Raw genomic sequence first — 22238 nt, forward strand, 5'->3', positions numbered from 1 at the left:
ACTAGCTTCAACCTTGTAGAAGAAACCTCCCCACCACCGTCCCCGCTATCCCCATCTATCAACATCATATTCGATTTGTCCCAATTGATCCTTAGGCCCGAGTAACTACCAAATTCCTCAATAATGGCTTCCGTCTTAACCAGGGTCTCCTCAGAATCCTCCAAGAATAGCAGAATATCATCAGCGTACAACGCTACTTTTTCCTCTGCCTCCCCGTATATAAAACCCCTCACCTCCCGGGAACCTCTGATCTTCGCAGCAAGGGGTTCCACCGCCAACGCAAAGAGCAGCGGGGACAAAGGGCAGCCCTGTCTAGTACCTCTAGACAATGAAAAGGTCTCAGAGAGAGCGTTATTCACTCTAATTTTGGCTACCGGAGAAGAGTACAACAGCTGCACCCATGAAATAAATTTAGGTCCAAACCCCATTCGTTCCAGTACTGACCACAAATAGCTCCACTCCACGCAATCAAAAGCCTTATGGGCGTCTAAGGATACCACAACCCGTCTTCCGACATTGTCAGAGGGGATTTGCAAATTTAAAAATAACCTTCTCAGATTGAGTGCCGTTGATTTGTTGGGCATAAAGCCTGACTGATCCGGGTGAACCAGTCTGTCAATCACCCTGGATAACCTATTTGCCAGAGCTTTTGCCAGAATCTTGATGTCGGCCGTCAAAAGTGAGATTGGTCTATAGGATTCTGGTAGTTGTGGGTCCTTATCGGCCTTAGGTATAACGACCACAATAGCCTCTCTCATTGATGAAGGTAGCTCCCCTCTTTCCAGTGAACTATTATACACCTCCGACAATCTGGCCAACAATGTTTCTTTCAGTACCTTGTACACCTCGGCTGGAATACCGTCCGCCCCCGGGGCCTTACCCCCAGCAACCCCCGCCAAAGCAGCTCCCAATTCTTCCTCCCCAATCGGCTCCTCCAACTCCTCACATTCTTCTCTGCTCAACCTAGGCAGGTCAATCCCCTCCAAGTAACCCATCATGTCCTCAGCCCCCCTCTCCACACTAGAAGTATATAGTTTATCATAGAATTTCCCAAACACTTCCAGAATCTGCTCCCCCCGAGTAGCCAATGTTCCATCCTCCCTCTTAATGGAGTAGACGTGCGAGGAATGCCTTTGTGCGGATGCCACTACCGACAGTAAATGCCCCACCTTTTCCCCCTCCGAATAGAAAGATGCTCTTTGAAAAGCCCGCAATCTCTCCGCCTTTCTCAGATACAATTGATTGACCTCCTGTTGAGCCTTCCTCATCCGACTCTGAGACTCCCTAGAGCAATGGGCCCCCAATGCCGCCTCAGCTTCCTTCAGTTCCTCCAGGACAGCTTGATCCTGTGTTCTAGTCCTAGTCTTGTGTCGGGATATGTCCCGAAACAAAATACCCCTCAAATACGCCTTCATAGTGTCCCATACTACATGGCATTCTGCACTACCCTCATTGATCTTAAAGAACTCCTCTATCTCAGCCCCCACACTTTCCATGTCCAGGAGTTGTAGCCAGGAGGGGTGAACCTTCCATCCCATCTTCCGTGACCCAACCTGTTCTGATAGCTTTAATGAGACCCGCACCGGACTATGATCTGATAGAATCCTAGGATTATATTCCACCCCACTTAGTAATTCGTTCATCCCATCATTACCCAAGGCGACATCGATTCGAGACATAGAACCGTACGTGGTCGAGTAGCAAGAATAAGAATATGTGCTAAAATTGCGAACCCGCCATAAGTCAATCCAGCCTATTTCTCTAAGATAGTTCCCGAAAGGGGTGCCATTCCCATCCCCGCGTAGCGGAGCGTGATTACTCTTATCCCAATGGTCATCAGCAATGTTGTTCACATCTCCCACCACCAAAAAGGGAACCCCGACCCACCCTCTCATATGCTCCAAAATCTCTTGAATTTTCTTGCCAGAATACGGCGGGGGTATATATAGTGAAACAATGCAAATCAAGCGGTTAAAAATTTTACACACTAAAAAAACATACTGACCATCCTTATCAATTTTTACTTCAATTTCCTCAAATGGAGTACTTGTATGGACCAAAACAGACACCCCCCTTGCATAATTAGAGAACGTCGAGTGATATGCCCTGCGCACCCATTTTTTCTGTAACATATCAACTTTTTCCTCAACTAAATGAGTTTCTTGCAGGCATATCACCGAGGGCCTCTGTTTCAATAGGTACTGGAATATTGCCGCCCGCTTAGTGGCATCTGCTAGCCCCCTAACATTCCAACTTATAATATTAACATTCCCTCCCATTTCCTTAAAGAAAGATATAAGATGAGAGTCACCTCTCCCAGGTCTCCACCAATGCCCTCCTCCCCCCCCTTCCCACCCCCCACCCCAACAACTAAACCAACCTTCCCCATCTGGAATTCAAAATAACTCAGATACTCCGAACTTTCTTTCTCTATATGAGAATTGAGGGCACTTGATATACCCTAGAGCTAGTTCCTTTACCGTCCATCTCTCCCCCACCCACCGCGATCAATATGAACTATTCATTGCGCCGCCGAACACAATACTGTAATCGTTAGGTATAATTAGGCCAACTTCAACAGTAACATTCAAACAGAGCCCCTCCCCCAAAGAGAGGCAGATCCAGTAGAGTTATGGATCTTCAGAATCAGTCTCAACGGTTCCGATCAGCGCCAATTTTCTTGGCATTGGTGTCCAGCCATTGCGTCGCCTCCTCCGGATTTTGAAAAAATTGAACACGATCCATCGCCACCACCCTGAGCTTGGCTGGGTAGAGCATTGAGTATTTTAGGTCCAGTTCACGGAGCCGTCGCTTGACTTCACCAAACTTCATTCTAAGTTTCTGCACCGATGCCGAGTAATCCGGATAAATGGAGATCCGACTTCCGTTTATGCTCAGGCCATCACTCAGCCTAGCCTTCCTCAGTAGAGTTTCCCGATCCCGGTAGTCCAAAATTTTTGCCAATATAGCTCGAGGGGCAGATCCAGGCGGCAGAGGACGAGTGGGGACCCGATGAGCCCTCTCCACCGAGAAATGGTTGGTAAGGTCTGCTCCTCCCACCGAGTTCTTAAGCCATGCCTCAATATATTCAGTGGGGTTGTTTCCCTCCACCTTCTCCGGCACCCCGATTATTCTTAAATTGTTTCTCCGGGATCGATTTTCCAAATCATCTGTCTTAAATTCTAACTCTGCGATTCGTTGAATATATTTCTTTTCTCTTTTTAACAGTTCGTTTGTCTGGTCCTCCACACTGCCCACACGCTCCTCCACCACCTCCACTCTTTTTTCCACTTTGCGCATAGCAGAATTAAGGGACTTCATTTCAACTGTGAGATCATCCACCCTTAGGTTCAGCGCAGCCAAAGCAGATTTGCAGTGTATAACGACAGAGAAAATGTCCTGCAGTGTTGGTTCCCCCGTACTTGGCTGCTGCACTTCATTAGAATCATTGGTCTGCACAGGGCTATCAGCAGGTGTCACATTTTCTGCACTGTGCACTCCCTGCGCCCTCCCTGGGGAACGCTGCACCTCCACTTCACTGGCCCTGACTTCCCCTCCACCTTTCTGCCTCATCAGGGCTTCCACCTCATCAAGTCCTTCTGGACCCAACAGCAGGGCTCCCCCCTCCTCCGTACGGGCAAAGCGCTCCAGCCAGGCTATTACCTCCAGCCTCCGGCGGTATGAAACGCTGGCTCTGGCCGCCTCCTCCTCAGCCACGGCGCCATCTTGAATTTTCGCGCCGGCTGCTGGCGCCACCTGCTTGCGGCGCGGCATCTCCGCTTCTCCCCGCTCGTTAACAGCGGTGCTTTCTCCCCCTCGCCGGGTACTTGCGGGACCTCTCTGGCCGGTTTTTGGCGTTCGGCGGCGCCTTCAAAGGCCACTTTTCAGAGCGGTGCGGTGAGAGAGATCAGCCGCACGTCCGCTCACATTCCTCGCTAGGCCACACCCCCTTGTGCAAGTATGTTAGCTCAGCTGAAAGCAGTTTGGCTGATAAGAGAACCTGTGAACCCGACCTTTCTTTGAGCTAGTTGAAAATCTGGAGCATTACATTTGTTGGTTCCATTAAACTCTCAAAATGGCTAGAAAAAAAGAACTTTCATGTGAAACGCGACAGTCTATTCTTGTTCTTAGAAATGAAAGCTATTCCATGCGAGAAATTGAAGATTTCCTACAACGGTGTTTACTACTCCCTTCAGAGGAGAGCAGAAACAGGCTCTAACCAGAGTAGAAAGCGAAGTGTGAGGCCGCGCTGCACAACTGAGCAACAGGACAAGTACATTAGAGTCTGTAGTTTGAGAAATCGATGCCTCACGGGTCCTCAACTGGCAGCTTCATTAAATAGTACACGCAAAACCCCAGTGTCAACATCTACAGTGAAGAGGCGACTCCAGGATGCTGGCCTTCAGGGCAGAGTGGCAAAGAAAAAGCCACATATGAGACTGGCTAATAAAAGAAAAAGCTTAATATAGGCAAAAGAACACAGACATTGGACAGAGGAAGATTGGAAAAAAGTCTTATGGACAGACAAATCCAAGTTTGAGGTGTTTGGATCACACAGAAGAACGTTTGTGAGACGCAGAACAACTGAAAAGATGCTGGAAGAGTGTGACACCATCTGTCAAGCATGGTGGAGGTAATGTGATGGTCTGGGGTTGCTTTGGTGCTGGTAAAGTGGGAGATTTGTACAAGGTAAAAGGGATATTGAATAAGGCTATCACTCCATTTTGCAACGCCATGCCATACCGTGTGCACAGCGCTTGATTGGAGCCAGTTTCATCCTACAACAGGACCATGACCCAAAGCCACCTCCAAATTATACAAGAACTATTTAGAGAAGAAGCAGGCAGCTGGTATTCTATCTGTAATGGAGCGGCCAGCACAACCACCAGATCTCAACCCCACTGAGGTGTCGTGGGAGCAGCTTGACCGTATGGTGCAAAAAGTGCCCATCAGCCAAACCAACTTGTAGAGGGGATTCTGGAAGCATGGGGTGAAATTTCTCCAGATTACCTCCGCAAATTAACTGCTAGAATGCCAATGGTCTGCAATGCCGGAATCGCTGCAAAGGAGCATTCTGTGACGAAAGCAACATTTGAAGGAGAAAATTATTATTTCGACTAAAAATCTTTTTTTCGAACCTTGTCAATGTCTGGGCTACATTTTCAATTAATTTGGCAACTCATTTGATTAATAAAAGTATGAGTTTTCATGGAAAACACAAAATTGTCTGGGTGACCATAAAGTTTTGAACGGTAGTGTATGTTTTCACCCCTAAAGTCAGTACTTTATAGAGCCTCCTTTTTGTGGTAATTACAGCTGCAAGTCGCTTTGGATAAGTCTCTATGAGCTGTCCACATCTGACCACTGGGATATTCGCTCAAAGCAAAACTGTTCCAGCTCCATCTAGCTAGATGGTTTCCTCTGATGAACAGCAATCTTCACGTGTGACCACAGATTCTCCAGTGGATGAAGGTCGGGGCTGTGACTCGGCCGCTCCAGAACATTAAGGGTATGTGCACACGTCAGGATTTCTGGCAGAAATTTTCCTGACAAAAACCGGACATTTCTGCCAGAAATCCGCATGCGTTTTTTTTTGTGTTTTTCATGCACTTTTTGCACGGTTTTGAAGCGTTTTTGATGCAGTTTCTTTACATTTTTTCCAAATGCATAAAATAGCAGGAAAAACGTGAAAAAACTGCAAAATTAATGAACATGCTGCTTTTTTTTACCGCGATGCGTTTTTTTCGCGGAAAAAAACGCATCATGTGCACAAAAATTGCAGAATGCATTCTAAATGATAGGATGCATATGTCTGCGGTTTCTAATGCGGTTTTATCGCATTTTTATCACGAAAAAAACCGCGAAAAAACCTGAACGTGTGCACATAGCCTTACACTACGTCACTACGCCCAGGAATAGTGCACAAGCTGCGTCTTTTCCCCATGTACAGTTAATAGCCGCGGAGTGGATGCAAATAACCTGCCAGTACACCATCATCCTCAGGTGTGGCCAGTAGAGATATGACCTCCCTAGTCCTGTAGGGTGATCATTGCCCTCACTGCTAAACTCTGGAATCCCCCAAAAACTAACATTTAGAAAGCGCCTTAAGGGTATCCAGGAGAAATACAGTATTGGGCCTCATGGGATGACCTGGTCTTGGTCATTTTACAGAAAGGAAGTAACCCCTTACTCAGGTACGAGTGTAATGATGATAAAGATCGTAGATTATTGCTGCAATGTTTCATGAGTGGCCTTCACTGGTCACCAGGAGTAGCGCAATATGCAATGGGTTGATTTGAAGGAAATTGCCCAGGGTGCTGAACTGGAGAGCATATAAAACAAAAAAAGGTAAATGAATTCCCATTGCTGCCCAGAAAGTTATGTTGGAGGGGAAAGTTGCTGCCAAGGAAGAAATAGAGAGGACAGCAATATAGAGTGTTAGTCTTTTGGGCAAAAGGACATATTTCAGCCAAATGTCCCACAAAATCCACAACTACTATCCTGACCCCTCAGCCTATGCCCCGATGTCAACCCTCCAGTGACCCAACACTCATGTCCCAGTCTCCCTGGGGAAGGGACAGATTGTTTCCTTCATGACACTGGAGCAGCCTGTACAGGATTAATGGAGGAATATGTTCCAGAGGACATACTGCATTGTCCCCCGAATACGTGACTTGTGAAGGGGTAGAGGGACGACCTACTAAATTATGAATGACAATTGAATGTTTTAGTTTCCCCTGATGTACCTTCCAATTTCTTAGGGACATACGTGTTGTGGAAAATTGGGGCTGCACAGAATTGACTCCAAATGGCCCCAAAATGACCACCCCAGTAGATAAAAGCACCCTGTGCAGTCTCCTGTCCCTGACAATTCCCACATCCATACAGTAGATGCTCCAAACACCATTCCCTACCTATTGGGCTCAAGTATATACCCAGCCAGTAAAACTTAAACCAGGTGCCCAACCCCCTGTATAAAGTAGGACCCTTTGAATGTTGCCCAAGATGCAGCAATACATAATAATGTCCAAGAGCTCCTGACAAAAGGCCTTATTGTCCTTTACTCTCCTTTCAACAGTCTCTGTACCCAGTCAAAAAGAAAACCCCACCTGGACCTGCCCGTAGCTTATTACATACATAGTAACATAGTTAGTAAGGCCGAAAAAAGACATTTGTCCATCCAGTTCAGCCTATATTCCATCATAATAAATCCCCAGATCTACGTCCTTCTACAGAACCTAATAATTGTATGATACAATATTGTTCTGCTCCAGGAAGACATCCAGGCCTCTCTTGAACCCCTCGACTGAGTTCGCCATCACCACCTCCTCAGGCAAGCAATTCCAGATTCTCACTGCCCTAACAGTAAAGAATCCTCTTCTATGTTGGTGGAAAAACCTTCTCTCCTCCAGACGCAAAGAATGCCCCCTTGTGCCCGTCACCTTCCTTGGTATAAACAGATCCTCAGCGAGATATTTGTATTGTCCCCTTATATACTTATACATGGTTATTAGATCGCCCCTCAGTCGTCTTTTTTCTAGACTAAATAATCCTAATTTCGCTAATCTATCTGGGTATTGTAGTTCTCCCATCCCCTTTATTAATTTTGTTGCCCTCCTTTGTACTCTCTCTAGTTCCATTATATCCTTCATGAGCACCGGTGCCCAAAACTGGACACAGTACTCCATGTGCGGTCTAACTAGGGATTTGTACAGAGGCAGTATAATGCCCTCATCATGTGTATCCAGACCTCTTTTAATGCACCCCATGATCCTGTTTGCCTTGGCAGCTGCTGCCTGGCACTGGCTGCTCCAGGTAAGTTTATCATTAACTAGGATCCCCAAGTCCTTCTCCCTGTCAGATTTACCCAGTGGTTTCCCGTTCAGTGTGTAATGGTGATATTGATTCCCTCTTCCCATGTGTATAACCTTACATTTATCATTGTTAAACCTCATCTGCCACCTTTCAGCCCAAGTTTCCAACTTATCTAGATCCATCTGTAGCAGAATACTATCTTCTCTTTTATTAACTGCTTTACATAGATTTGTATCATCTGCAAATATCGATATTTTACTGTGTAAACCTTCTACCTGATCATTAATGAATATGTTGAAGAGAACAGGTCCCAATACTGACCCCTGCGGTACCCCACTGGTCACAGCGACCCAGTTAGAGACTATACCATTTATAACCACCCTCTGCTTTCTATCACTAAGCCAGTTACTAACCCATTTACACACATTTTCCCCCAGACCAAGCATTCTCATTTTGTGTACCAACCCCCTGTGCGGCACGGTATCAAACGCTTTGGAAAAATCGAGATATACCACGTCCAATGACTCACCGTGGTCCAGCCTATAGCTTACCTCTTCATAAAAACTGATTAGATTGGTTTGACAGGAGCGATTTCTCATAAACCCATGCTGATATGGAGTTAAATCATTGAGATAATCCAGAATAACATCCCTCAGAAACCCTTCAAATATTTTACCAACAATAGAGGTTAGACTTACTGGCCTATAATTTCCAGGTTCACTTTTAGAGCCCTTTTTGAATATTGGCACCACATTTGCTATGCGCCAGTCCTGCGGAACAGACCCTGTCGCTATAGAGTCCCTAAAAATAAGAAATAATGGTTTATCTATTACATTACTTAGTTCTCTTAGTACTCGTGGGTGTATGCCATCCGGACCCAGAGATTTATCTATTTTAATCTTATTTAGCCGGTTTCGCACCTCTTCTTGGGTTAGATTGGTGACCCTTAATATAGGGTTTTCATTGTTTCTTGGGATTTCACCTAGCATTTCATTTTCCACCGTGAATACCGTGGAGAAGAAGGTGTTTAATATGTTAGCTTTTTCCTCGTCATCTACAACCATTCTTTCCTCACTATTTTTTAAGGGGCCTACATTTTCAGTTTTTATTCTTTTACTATTGATATAGTTGAAGAACAGTTTGGGATTAGTTTTACTCTCCTTAGCAATGTGCTTCTCTGTTTCCTTTTTGGCAGCTTTAATTAGTTTTTTAGATAAAGTATTTTTCTCCCTATAGTTTTTTAGAGCTTCAATGGTGCCATCCTGCTTTAGTAGTGCAAATGCTTTCTTTTTACTGTTAATTGCCTGTCTTACTTCTTTGTTTAGCCACATTGGGTTTTTCCTATTTCTAGTCCTTTTATTCCCACAAGGTATAAACCGCTTACACTGCCTATTTAGGATGTTCTTAAACATTTCCCATTTATTATCTGTATTCTCATTTCTGAGGATATTGTCCCAGTCTACCAGATTAAGGGCATCTCTAAGCTGTTCAAACTTTGCCTTCCTAAAGTTCAATGTTTTTGTGACTCCCTGACAAGTCCCCCTAGTGAAAGACAGGTGAAACTGCACAATATTGTGGTCGCTATTTCCTAAATGCCCAACCACCTGCAGATTTGTTATTCTGTCAGGTCTATTAGATAGTATTAGGTCTAAAAGTGCTGCTCCTCTGGTTGGATTCTGCACCAATTGTGAAAGATAATTTTTCTTGGTTATTAGCAGAAACCTGTTGCCTTTATGGGTTTCACAGGTTTCACTTTCCCAGTTAATATCCGGGTAGTTAAAGTCCCCCATAACCAGGACCTCATTATGGGTTGCAGCTTCATCTATCTGCTTTAGAAGTAGACTTTCCATGGTTTCTGTTATATTTGGGGGTTTGTAACAGACCCCAATGAGAATTTTGTTACCATTTTTCCCTCCATGAATTTCGACCCATATGGACTCGACATCCTCATTTCCTTCGCTAATATCCTCCCTTAAAGTGGACTTTAGACAAGACTTTACATAGAGACAAACCCCTCCTCCTCTCCGATTTTTACGATCCTTTCTAAACAGACTGTAACCCTGTAAGTTAACTGCCCAGTCATAGCTTTCATCTAACCATGTCTCGGTTATTCCCACTATGTCAAAGTTACCTGTAGATATTTCTGCTTCTAGTTCTTCCATCTTGTTTGTCAGGCTTCTGGCGTTTGCGAGCATGCAGTTTAGAGGATTTTGTTTTGTTCCAATCTCCTCGCTGTGGATTGTTTTAGAAATGTTCTTACCTCCCATCTTATTGTATGGTCCATGATCTTAGGGCAGTTAATGCAGGATTGTAGTGGATTCTCCCCTTGTGCCCAACCCCCATACGCTCCTGAATCAGGTCTCCACTACAGCTACTGTAACAACTCTGCTGGCATCACAGCATGGCCTCACATCTCTCACACTATCTTACCCACTGCTCCAGGCCATGATGTGCTTTCTCTTTAATGCCAGCTCCATGTTCTGTGTCTCTGCTCTCTGCATGCCTCATGGCTGTGTGTATAGGGGGCCGGCGCCTGAACTCTCTGGTTCTTATAGGAATCAGGTGCATCTGTCTAATCAGTTCCTGACCAATTACCAAGAGGCCTCCTGTATATAGTGCAGCTCCACCCTGTGGTCTGGGCCTGTGCAATGTGTTAGCTCAGTTAGTGTTTAGCTGCTGAGTTTGCCTGGCCTTGCTCTGAGTTACTCCCTCTCTGGAGGCTTTTCTCTGTGCTATTGCCTTGATCTTGTAGTCCGCCCTCCAGGAGGCTGAATATCCTGGTCCCTGTGTCTTTGTCCCTGTGTCTTCTTCTATTGCCTTGTCTGTACTTCGTCTTTTCTCGGTCTTCTTGTCTGTGGCTTTCTTCCCTGTTTTCTTTCCTTGTGTTTTCTGTCTGCTTACACTCAGCACTCTTGCGGCTCTGCACTCAGATCTTGCTTCGCACTCTCTGGCTTTGCTCTGTGGCTCCGCTCTTTGCGGTTCTATCTGGCTCCGCTCTTTGCGGTACTATCTGGCTCCGCCTCCTGTGTTTCTGCACTTTGCTCCGTCTCTGCTCTTGGCGTTACCTTCAGTGTCTCCGCTCTTGGCTCCGCCTCCAGCATCTCCACTCTTGGCTCCGCCTCCAGCATCTCCGCTCTTGGCTCCGCCTCCAGCGTCTCCGCTCTTGGCTCCGCCTCCAGCGTCTCTGCTCTTGGCTCCGCCTCCAGCGTCTCCGCTCTTGGCTCCGCCTCCAGCATCTCCGCTGATGGCTCCGCCTCTTGCGGCTCCGCCCTTGGCTCTGCCTTCTCCTTCTCTTAGTTCCACCTTCTACTTGTTACTTGGTCCTCCTGTGTGAACAGGTTCCTACCTGTTTCTTCATACCTCATTCCTTTCTGCTTGTTTCCTTTCCTGCACCTCCTGTGTGAACAGGTCCCTACCTGTTCATTCATTCTCCTTTCCTTCTGGCTTGTTTCCGTACCTGCATCTTCTGTGTGTACAGGTCCCTACCTGTTCCTTCATCACTCTCACAATAGGACTGCACTCGGGTGTCATCTGAGTGCAGCCTGATTCATACATCACATCAACCCGTCCTGTGTAACCTGTGTTCCTGCCAGTCCTGCCGTTCCTGCCCTGCCTTCCAGTCCTGTGTTCTCTGCAGTGCCTCCCAATCCTGTGTTCCTGCCAGTCCTGCCCTGCCTTCCAGTCCTGTGTTCCTGCTGTCCTAGCCAGACCTGTTTCCTGCCGTGTCTCTGCCAGCCCTGAGTTCTCTGCCGTGTCTCTGCCAGCCCTGTCTCAGCCGTGCCAGCCTACTCGTCTGTGTTCCAGCCGTGCTCTTCTGCCAGTCCTGCCTAATGCCCGCACCAATCCAGGTGTTCCTGTCTCCCAAGTGGGATCAGCAGCCACAGCCAGACACCACCCTGGAGTAGCACCTGGCAGCTGCCTGCTGCACAAGCCTGTCCTCACCATCAGAGGCTCCAGTGAAAACCCAGGCAGCTGTCATAGTCAGGCCCCTTCCAGGGTAGTCTGGTTTGTGGCACAGTGGGGCCACAAACCCCCCGAGCTCACGCCCACCAGTCAGGGCGTGAGCGTGACAGCTACCTTGTCACAACTCTGTTGTCGGGTGACCTGGGACCAGGGTCTCCTTAGCTGTCCCTAACACTAGGTGCGCCCTAGCTCACCCTGTTCCCTGGATTACTTCTGATGGAGAAGACACCGGGGCCACGTACCTTGCCTTAGCTCCTGATTCTGCCCTCAGTCTGTACCCTTCCCGCACACAGGGAACAGGGGAGTAGTAGTGTACAGTAATACACCAACCAGACTAACAAGGTAACACGAAAGGGTTAAAAGAAAATACAAATATACACACACCAACAATAGAGAAATGTATCGGGGTGTGGAGGATGGTATTAAACCAAAGTAGAAGAAGAAAGGGAATTATAACACTCTCAAAACCTAGCAACAGTCACAGACAAAGCTACCAAATGCCTTCTCCAATTAGACCACCAACAACCTCCAGCCATGCAAAATAAGCTTTCTGACAATGAGTGCTAGCCAGGGCCCAGATTATATAGGAGTGGCTTAGCTCCCATAGCACTCAACAGAGCAAATTAACCCCTGCACTGCCCAAAGCAATTAACACCATTTAATAAGAAGGTGAAGTTTTTCTAATCAGTGCAGGAGTAGGAGAACTCATACGCTGCGGTCTTCTGGCTCCTCTCTGTTGCAGTGACCCCTGTTTCACAATGATCTGGCCAAAGCCTTTATCTCTGTCTCCCGGTCCACAGAGTGCACCTCTTATTTTGCCTTCACCCACAGAGGATCCCAATATGCATGGGCAGTCTTTGCTCAGGAAGCCGCTAACTCCCCTTCCTTGTTTTCCACATCCTTAAAGACTGTGCTAGATAAGTGACACCCCCTTGATTTGTCCACCATACTCTTACAATACATGGATGAGCTTCTTTGCTGCATCACGGATCAGTTATGCCCCACTGAATCCCAATCTCTGCTGATATTCCTAGTAAGTCCACAGTCATCTACCTTGGGCATTGCCTGTTTCCGGGCACTAAACATCTCAAAATTGAGGCTATACAAAAAGTACCCCTCACTAGATCTAATACATCCCAGGCATTCTTGGGCCTGCCCAGTGCTACCGTCTCTGGATTCCAAATGTCTCTAGTGTCATGGCCCCATTATTCCAATGCCTCAAAAATGAGCCATTTCCTGTCATTCCCGAGGCAGTTGATGCATTGCACACTCTCATGTCTAAAGCCCAGTGCATGTAAGGCAGAAGTCAGTCAAGGCGCTATACGTAGACATGAGCGTATGTTTGCTCTGAATCAATAGACTGATGATTTCATCTGAAACAACACCTGGCAACGTGCAGACTCTTTTACATCTACCCTGTAAGATCTCCGTAAAAAAGGGTTTCCATCACAATTAATTTTACTTTTTTTGGCAAAGACTTAGCCCTGATTTTTCATCCGTTTTCATTATATTCGGAGCCTTCTAATAATCCTCTATCAGTATTTTATTATTCTGTCTTCCCCCTTATCTCCACTCACAGGGACTCAACATTTTCATTGTCTTCATAAACCGGCAGCACCATTCCTTACCCACTTTCTGTCAGCGATTCTTGTGGCTGACTGGAAGTTTGGGTGCAGCTGCCGTACCGGTAGCAGCACATCCTCATAAAGTGAGCATAATACCTTATATCGTTGGAGGTTTTGCCATTGCCAACCATAAAGACATCTGCACTATGGCGTGACTGTTTTTCTCTTTCATTTGATCTCTGAAAAAGTACAGGGAGGCTCGGAAGACTTCTTTGATAATAGAATATCACAGGCTGTGATGGACGTGGATGAACTCGTCTAATCGCCATAAGTGGAGTCAGAAGGAATTTTCCCCTAATATGTGGCTATTAGCATCTGCCCCATGGGGGTTTTGCCTCCGCTGCATCAACAAGTCCGGCTATAGGTTGTACTCAATGGGTTATGTTTATTGTCAACCTTTATAATACTGAATATACTGTAACACCCGAGTACTGCAGGATACATATGAACTGAGCCTGCGGTCAAGCGTCACATAAGTTGTCACTCAAAAATATTGCCAGAATCCGTTCCTTCCTCAGCCCACAATCTACCAAACCTCTTGTGCATGCCCGCATCATCTCCTGCCTCGATTACTGCAACACCCTCCTCTGTGGCCTCCCTGCTAACTCTCTTGCACCACTCCAGTCTGTCCTCAACTCTGCTGCCCGGCTAATCCACCTCTCTCCTCGCTACTCCCCTGCTTCTCCCCTCTGCAGATCCCTCCACTGGCTCCCAATTCCCCAACGAATCCAGTTCAAACTACTAACACTGACCTACAAAGCCATCCACAACCTGTCCCCACCCTATATCTCTGAACTAATCTCCCAATGTCTTCCCTCCTATTCTCCTCCACACTTTTTCGTTCCTCACACAACCGCCTCCAAGATTTCTCAAGAATATCTCCTATTCTCTGGAATTCCACAACTCAACACGTCCGATTATCTACCACCCTCGGATCCTTCAGACGGAACTTGAAAACTCATCTCTTCAGGAAAGCCTACAGCCTGCAATAACCATTCTGCCGCCTCACCAACCAACCGAACTGCTGCCTCACCACCACCAGAGCTGCTGCTTCACCAACCACCCAAGCTGCTGCCTCACCACCGCCAGAGCTGCCGCCTCACCACCACCAGAGCTGCCGCACCCCTACCTTCTGTCTATTCCCCATTATCCCATATAATGTAAATCCGCAAGGACAGGGTCCTCTCCCCTCTGTACCAGTCTGTCATTGTAAATTTGTTTACTGTAAACGATATCTATAACTCTGTATGTAACCCCCTTTTCTCATGTACAGCACCATGGAATTAATTGTGCTATATAGATAAATAATAATAATGATAAGTTGTCATACGTACCAAAGTGGCAGCGACAAGGGCCTTCAGCAAATATGTAGTGCGATGGGAGATTATGCACAAAGCACAGGCAACTGCTTCATATAAATGCTGCCATTGAGGGACTGACAGCAGAATCTTAATGGATAACAGCAGCGATCAGACCTCCCTCCGGCCTTGGCCCTATGTAACATGTAACCGGCTGTAGAGGGAGCGCAGCTCCTAAGACACCTCCACACATGGAGATCGCAGTGGTGACATACTGTACATGTACGTCATTTGGCACTAAGGGTTAACTAATGTGAATGCCCCTTGGTGGGCCCCTGTGGAGCTTTGATTCCTTCTTAGGACTGAGCCCAAAGGCTAAAATTTTTCAACACAATTCCAGAGCTTCTTTATTAGAATTTTACTGACTCTTTATCATATGTTGAAAATACCAGGATTTCTGGACCTGACCAGTAGAAATACTGCTGCTGAGATGCCCCTAAAAATGATGGCACAAGAGGCTGAACGCAGCATGTTATCGTTCATCCCCATGATCTACATGAAATATTTGGCCGTGCAATGATGCAAGGTTCAACTGACAACTCCAAGTCAGTTTCCAGCTTGATGGAGGGCCCCTGCATAAGACAGAGAACATTCAGGCTGCTTACAGTGTTACTTTCCATCACTACCACACTAGGGCAATCAATCCAGTAATCAGACCCTGATTCCATACTCGTTGTGGTCAGGTCATCGACATGCCACTGAAAGCCACATACAAAGGTGATAGGACAGACCGTGACATGCGAATGGTTGGCCGCCACGAAGGCCCCAGCCATGCTGCAGTCAGCATTGGAGTTCTTGGTAGGCCCCTGTGCAGGACATTTCAGTCGTTTTCCTTGACTTAAAAGTAGTGAAAGAACAATGTAACACCCCAGGGTCCTGGTTGTTACAGTGGCATTGCTTTCCTCACGGGGAGAGGGATGTCACGCTTGGAAACGAGCGAGGATCTTCTTTATCAGGTAAACACAAGCATACAACTTGTTCACACTCCAGGCCAGAAGGGGGAGCTCTAAACCCGGTTGAAGGGGAAGTTCCCTATTTATACATTCTGGTCTGGAGGGAAAGTCAGTTTGTGAGAGGACAGTGAAGCAGGAAGATTTGCTAGAGGGAGTTCCCTGTCAGAGGGGGGCTAGAGAGAGATTGCCAGAAGGGACCTTGTTGGGGAACATCAGCTAGTACGAGAGGAGTGCAGTTGATCAGACTTGGGAGTCTGCAGCTCCTGGCAGAAAGAGAGATAAAGGACTACGAGGGCGCTGAAGCTCGTAAAGGACAGAGAAACTGAGAAGGAAGAACAGATTGTAGTGAGCGTGCAGGAGAGCGAAGCACAGGCAAGTGACAACTGGGGAGGACAGCTGCAATTGAGCTATCTCCCTACAGTGCGCAGACACTGGTAGCCAGATGACCGAGGTTGTGAGGAACTCTTAAGACTTACAACAGAATCTGGCAGGACAGCTGGATTATTACAAGTAACCCGATCGTCCTAATACCCAAGATGCACAGTGGCACATAGAGCCCGGGTCGTGATAGAGACCCTATAAAAAGGCTTGAGCCACCTGTCATACAGGTTTGTGTCCTAACCTTCATGGAGGACAGAGAGAACTGTGAGGACCTTGCCAGAAGCCATAGGCAGTAAGGGACTACAACTGTTGTGAATTCTGTGGCAGAGCTCCCTCCTGTGGTCACAAGTGGTACTTCGGCTGATTCTCTCTGTGAGCTTCCGTTGGTGGAGGAAAGTGGTACTGCGGCTTCTGAGTTTCCTTCCTCAGGTGATGTGGTGAAGTCGTTAGGTGCTGCTCTATTTAACTCCACCTAGTGCTTTGATCCTGGCCTCCAGTCAATGTTCTAGTATTGGACCTGTTTCCTCCTGGATCGTTCCTGTGGCCTGCTGCTCTGCATAGCTAAGTTCTGCTTTGCTATTTTGTTTGCTGTTTTTTCTGTCCAGCTTGTCTATTTGTTTTTTCCTGCTTGCTGGAAGCTCTGGGACGCAGAGGGTGTACCTCCGTGCCGTTAGTTAGGTACGGAGGGTCTTTTTGCCCCCTTTGCGTGGTTTTTGTAGGGTTTTGTGTTGACCGCAAAGTTTTCTTTCCTATCCTCGCTCTGTTCAGAAAGTCGGGCCTCACTTTGCTAAATCTATTTCATCTCTACGTTTGTCTTTTCATCTTAACTCACAGTCATTATATGTGGGGGCTGCCTTTTCCTTTGGGGTATTTCTCTGAGGCAAGGTAGGCTTATTTTCTATCTTCAGGCTAGCTAGTTTCTCAGGCTGTGCCGAGTTGCATAGGGAGCGTTAGGCGCAATCCACGGCTGCTTCTAGTGTTGTTGGAGAGGATTAGGGATTGCGGTCAGCAGAGTTCCCACGTCTCAGAGCTCGTTCTATGTTTTTGGGTTATTGTCAGGTCACTGTATGTGCTCTGACCTCTATGTCCATTGTGGTACTGAATTATCTTATCATAACAGTACTGGAGGCCGAAAGTACTAATGATTCTCAATAGAGGGAAAAAAGAAGTTCTGAGACCATTTTTTTTTCTCTGCACTGTGTTTAGCCTTTTTTTTTTCCCTAGACATTTGGGTGGTTCAGGACACAGGTGTAGCGATGGACATTAAAGGTCTGTCTTCATGTGTGGATCAGCTCACGGCAAGAGTACAAAATATTCAAGACTTTGTGGTTCAGAATTCTATGTTAGAACCGAGAATTCCTATTCCTGATTTGTTTTTTGGAGATAGAACTAAATTTCTGAGATTCAAAAATAATTGTAAACTATTTCTGGCTTTGAAATCTCGCTCCTCTGGTGACCCAGTTCAACAAGTTAGGATCATTATTTCTTTTTTACGTGGTGACCCTCAGGACTGGGCATTTTCTCTTGCGTCAGGAGATCCTGCATTAAGTAATATCGATGCGTTTTTCCTGGCGCTCGGATTGCTGTACGATGAACCTAATTCAGTGGATCAGGCAGAGAAAAATTTGCTGGCTCTGTGTCAGGGTCAGGATGAGATAGAGGTATATTGTCAGAAATTTAGAAAGTGGTCCGTACTCACTCAATGGAATGAAGGTGCGCTTCCAGCTATTTTCAGAAAAGGTCTCTCTGAAGCCCTTAAGGATGTCATGGTGGGATTTCCTATGCCTGCTGGTCTGAATGAGTCTATGTCTTTGGCCATTCAGATCGGTCAACGCTTGCGTGAGCGTAAATCTGTGCACCATTTCGCGGTATTACCTGAGCTTAAACCTGAGCCTATGCAGTGCGATAGGACTTTGACCAGAGTTGAACGGCAAGAACACAGACGTCTGAATGGGCTGTGTTTCTACTGTGGTGATTCCACTCATGCTATCTCTGATTGTCCTAAGCGCACTAAGCGGTTCGCTAGGTCTGCCACCATTGGTACGGTACAGTCAAAATTTCTTCTGTCCGTTACCTTGATCTGCTCTTTGTCATCATATTCTGTCATGGCATTTGTGGATTCAGGCGCTGCCCTGAATTTGATGGACTTGGAGTATGCTAGGCGTTGTGGGTTTTTCTTGGAGCCCTTACAGTGTCCTATTCCATTGAGAGGAATTGATGCTACGCCTTTGGCCAAGAATAAGCCTCAGTACTGGACCCAGCTGACCATGTGCATGGCTCCTGCACATCAGGAGGTTATTCGCTTTCTGGTGTTGCATAATGTGGTTGTGTTGGGGTTGCCATGGCTACAAGTCCATAATCCAGTATTAGATTGGAAATCCATGTCTGTGTCCAGCTGGGGTTGTCAGGGAATACATGGTGATGTCCCATTTCTGACTATTTCGTCATCAACCCCTTCTGAGGTTCCAGAGTTCTTGTCTGATTACCGGGATGTATTTGATGAGCCCAAGTCCGATACCCTACCTCCGCATAGGGATTGTGATTGTGCTATCGATTTGATTCCTGGTAGTAAATTCCCAAAAGGTCGACTGTTTAATTTATCTGTGCCTGAGCACGCCGCTATGCGGAGTTATATGAAGGAGTCCTTGGAGAAGGGGCATATTCGCCCGTCATCGTCGCCATTAGGAGCAGGGTTCTTTTTTGTAGCCAAGAAGGATGGTTCACTGAGACCCTTGTATAGATTATCGCCTTCTAAATAAGATCACGGTTAAATTTCAGTACCCCTTGCCGTTGTTATCTGATTTGTTTGCTCGGATTAAGGGGGCTAGTTGGTTCACCAAGATAGATCTTCGTGGTGCGTATAATCTTGTGCGTATTAAGCGAGGCGATGAATGGAAAACTGCATTTAATACGCCCGAGGGCCATTTTGAGTATCTAGTAATGCCATTCGGACTTGTCAATGCTCCATCAGTGTTTCAGTCCTTTATGCATGACATCTTCCGAGGGTACCTGGATAAATTCCTGATTGTGTACTTGGATGACATTTTGATCTTCTCGGATCATTGGGAGTCTCATGTGAAGCAGGTCAGAACGGTGTTTCAGGTCCTGCGTGCTAATTCTTTGTTTGTGAAGGGATCAAAGTGTCTCTTTGGTGTTCAGAAGGTTTCATTTTTGGGGTTCATCTTTTCCCCTTCTACTATCGAGATGGACCCTGTTAAGGTCCAAACCATCCATGATTGGACTCAGCCGACATCTCTGAAAAGTCTGCAAAAGTTCCTGGGCTTTGCTAATTTTTATCGTCGCTTCATCTGCAATTTTTCTAGTATTGCTAAACCATTGACCGATTTGACCAAGAAGGGTGCTGATGTGGTCAATTGGTCTTCTGCTGCTGTGGAAGCTTTTCAAGAGTTGAAGCGTCGTTTTTCTTCTGCCCCTGTGTTGTGTCAACCAGATGTTTCGCTTCCGTTCCAGGTCGAGGGTGATGCTTCTGAGATTGGAGCAGGGGCTGTTTTGTCGCAGAGAAGTTCTGATTGCTCGGTGATGAAACCATGCGCCTTCTTTTCCATGAAGTTTTCGCCTGCTTAGCGAAATTATGATGTGGGCAATCGAGAGTTGCTGGCCATGAAGTGGGCATTCGAGGAGTGGCGTCATTGGCTTGAAGGAGCTAAGCATCGCGTGGTGGTCTTGACTGATCATAAGAACTTGACTTATCTCGAGTCTGCCAAGCGGTTGAATCCTAGACAGGCTCGTTGGTCGCTGTTTTTTGCCCGCTTTGACTTTGTGATTTCGTACCTTCCGGGCTCTAAAAATGTGAAGGCGGATGCTCTGTCTAGGAGTTTTGTGCCCGACTCTCTGGGTTTATCTGAGCCGGCGGGTATCCTCAAAGAGGGAGTAATTGTGTCTGCCATCTCCCCTGATTTGCGGCGGGTGCTGCAAAAATTTCAGGCTAATAAACCTGATCGTTGCCCAGCGGAGAAACTGTTTGTCCCTGATAGGTGGATGAATAAAGTTATCTCTGAGGTTCATTGTTCGGTGTTGGCTGGTCATCCTGGAATCTTTGGTACCAGAGAGTTAGTGGCTAGATCCTTTTGGTGGCCATCTCTGTCGCGGGATGTGCATACTTTTGTGCAGTCCTGTGGGATTTGTGCTCGGGCTAAGCCCTGCTGTTCTCGTGCCAGTGGGTTGCTTTTGCCCTTGCCGGTCCGAAGAGGCCTTGGACACATATCTCTATGGATTTTATTTCAGATCTTCCCGTCTCTCAAAAGATGTCAGTCATTTGGGTGGTCTGTGATCGCTTCTCTAAGATGGTCCATTTGGTACCCTTGTCTAAATTACCTTCCTCCTCTGATTTGGTGCCATTGTTCTTCCAGCATGTGGTTCGTTTACATGGCATTCCAGAGAATATCGTGTCTGACAGAGGTTCCCAGTTTGTTTCGAGGTTTTGGCGAGCCTTTTGTGGTAGGATGGGCATTGACTTGTCTTTTTCCTCGGCTTTCCATCCTCAGACTAATGGCCAGACCGAACGAACCAATCAGACCTTGGAAACATATCTGAGATGCTTTGTTTCTGCTGATCAGGATGACTGGGTGTCCTTTTTGCCTTTGGATGAGTTCTCCCTTAATAATCGGGCCAGCTCGGCTACCTTGGTTTCGCCGTTTTTCTGCAACTCTGTGTTCCATCCTCGTTTCTCTTCAGGGCAGGTTGAGTCTTCGGACTGTCCTGGTGTGGATACTGTGGTGGACAGGTTGCAGCAGATTTGGACTCATGTAGTGGACAATTTGACCTTGTCCCAGGAGAAGGCTCAACGTTTCGCTAATCGCAGACGCTGTGTGGGTCCCCGACTTCGTGTTGGGGATTTGGTTTGGTTATCTTCTCGTCATATTCCTATGAAGGTTTCCTCTCCTAAGTTTAAACCTCGTTTCATTGGTCCGTATAGGATTTCTGAGGTTTTTAATCCTGTGTCTTTTCGTCTGACCCTTCCAGATTCTTTTTCCATACATAACGTATTCCATAGGTCATTGTTGCGGAGATACGTGGCACCTATGGTTCCATCTGTTGATCCTCCTGCCCCGGTTTTGGTGGAGGGGGAGTTGGAGTATATTGTGGAGAAGATTTTGGATTCTCGTGTTTCAAGACGGAAACTCCAGTATCTGGTTAAGTGGAAGGGTTATGCTCAGGAAGATAATTCCTGGGTTTTTGCCTCTGATGTTCATGCTGCCGATTTAGTTTGTGCCTTTCATTTGGCTCATCCTGATCGGCCTGGGGGCTCTGGTGAGGGTTCGGTGACCCCTCCTCAAGGGGGGGGGGTACTGTTGTGAATTCTGTTGTCGAGCTTCCTCCTGTGGTCGTGAATGGTACTTCGGTGAGTTCTGTCCGTGGGCTCCCTCTGGTGGCTGTGAGTGGAGCTGCTGCTTCTGAGGTTCCTTACACAGGTGACGTGGTTTATCCTTTGGTTGGCTGCTCTATTTAACTCCACTTAGATCGTTACTCCATGCCAGCTGTCAATGTTTCTGCATTGGTTCAGTTCGCTCTTGGATCTTTCTGGTGACCTGTCTCTGATGTCCATGCTCCCGATCTTGTTCGTGCCTTTCATATGGCTCATCCTGGTCGTCCTGGGGGCTCTGGTGAGGGTTCGGTGACCCCTCCTCAAGGGGGGGGTACTGTTGTGAATTCTGTGGCAGAGCTCCCTCCTGTGGTCACAAGTGGTACTTCGGCTGATTCTCTCTGTGAGCTTCCGTTGGTGGAGGAAAGTGGTACTGCGGCTTCTGAGTTTCCTTCCTCAGGTGATGTGGTGAAGTCGTTAGGTGCTGCTCTATTTATCTCCACCTAGTGCTTTGATCCTGGCCTCCAGTCAATGTTCTAGTATTGGACCTGTTTCCTCCTGGATCGTTACTGTGGCCTGCTGCTCTGCATAGCTAAGTTCTGCTTTGCTATTTTGTTTGCTGTTTTTTCTGTCCAGCTTGTCTTTGTTTTTTCCTGCTTGCTGGAAGCTCTGGGACGCAGAGGGTGTACCTCCGTGCCATTAGTTCGGTACGGAGGGTCTTTTTGCCCCCTTTGCGTGCTTGTTTGTAGGGTTTTGTGTTGACTGCAAAGTTACCTTTCCTATCCTCGCTCTGTTCAGAAAGTCGGGCCTCACTTTGCTA

This window comes from Ranitomeya imitator, chromosome 3 (assembly GCF_032444005.1).
Source record: "Ranitomeya imitator isolate aRanImi1 chromosome 3, aRanImi1.pri, whole genome shotgun sequence".
Classification (NCBI taxonomy): Eukaryota; Metazoa; Chordata; class Amphibia; order Anura; family Dendrobatidae; genus Ranitomeya; species Ranitomeya imitator.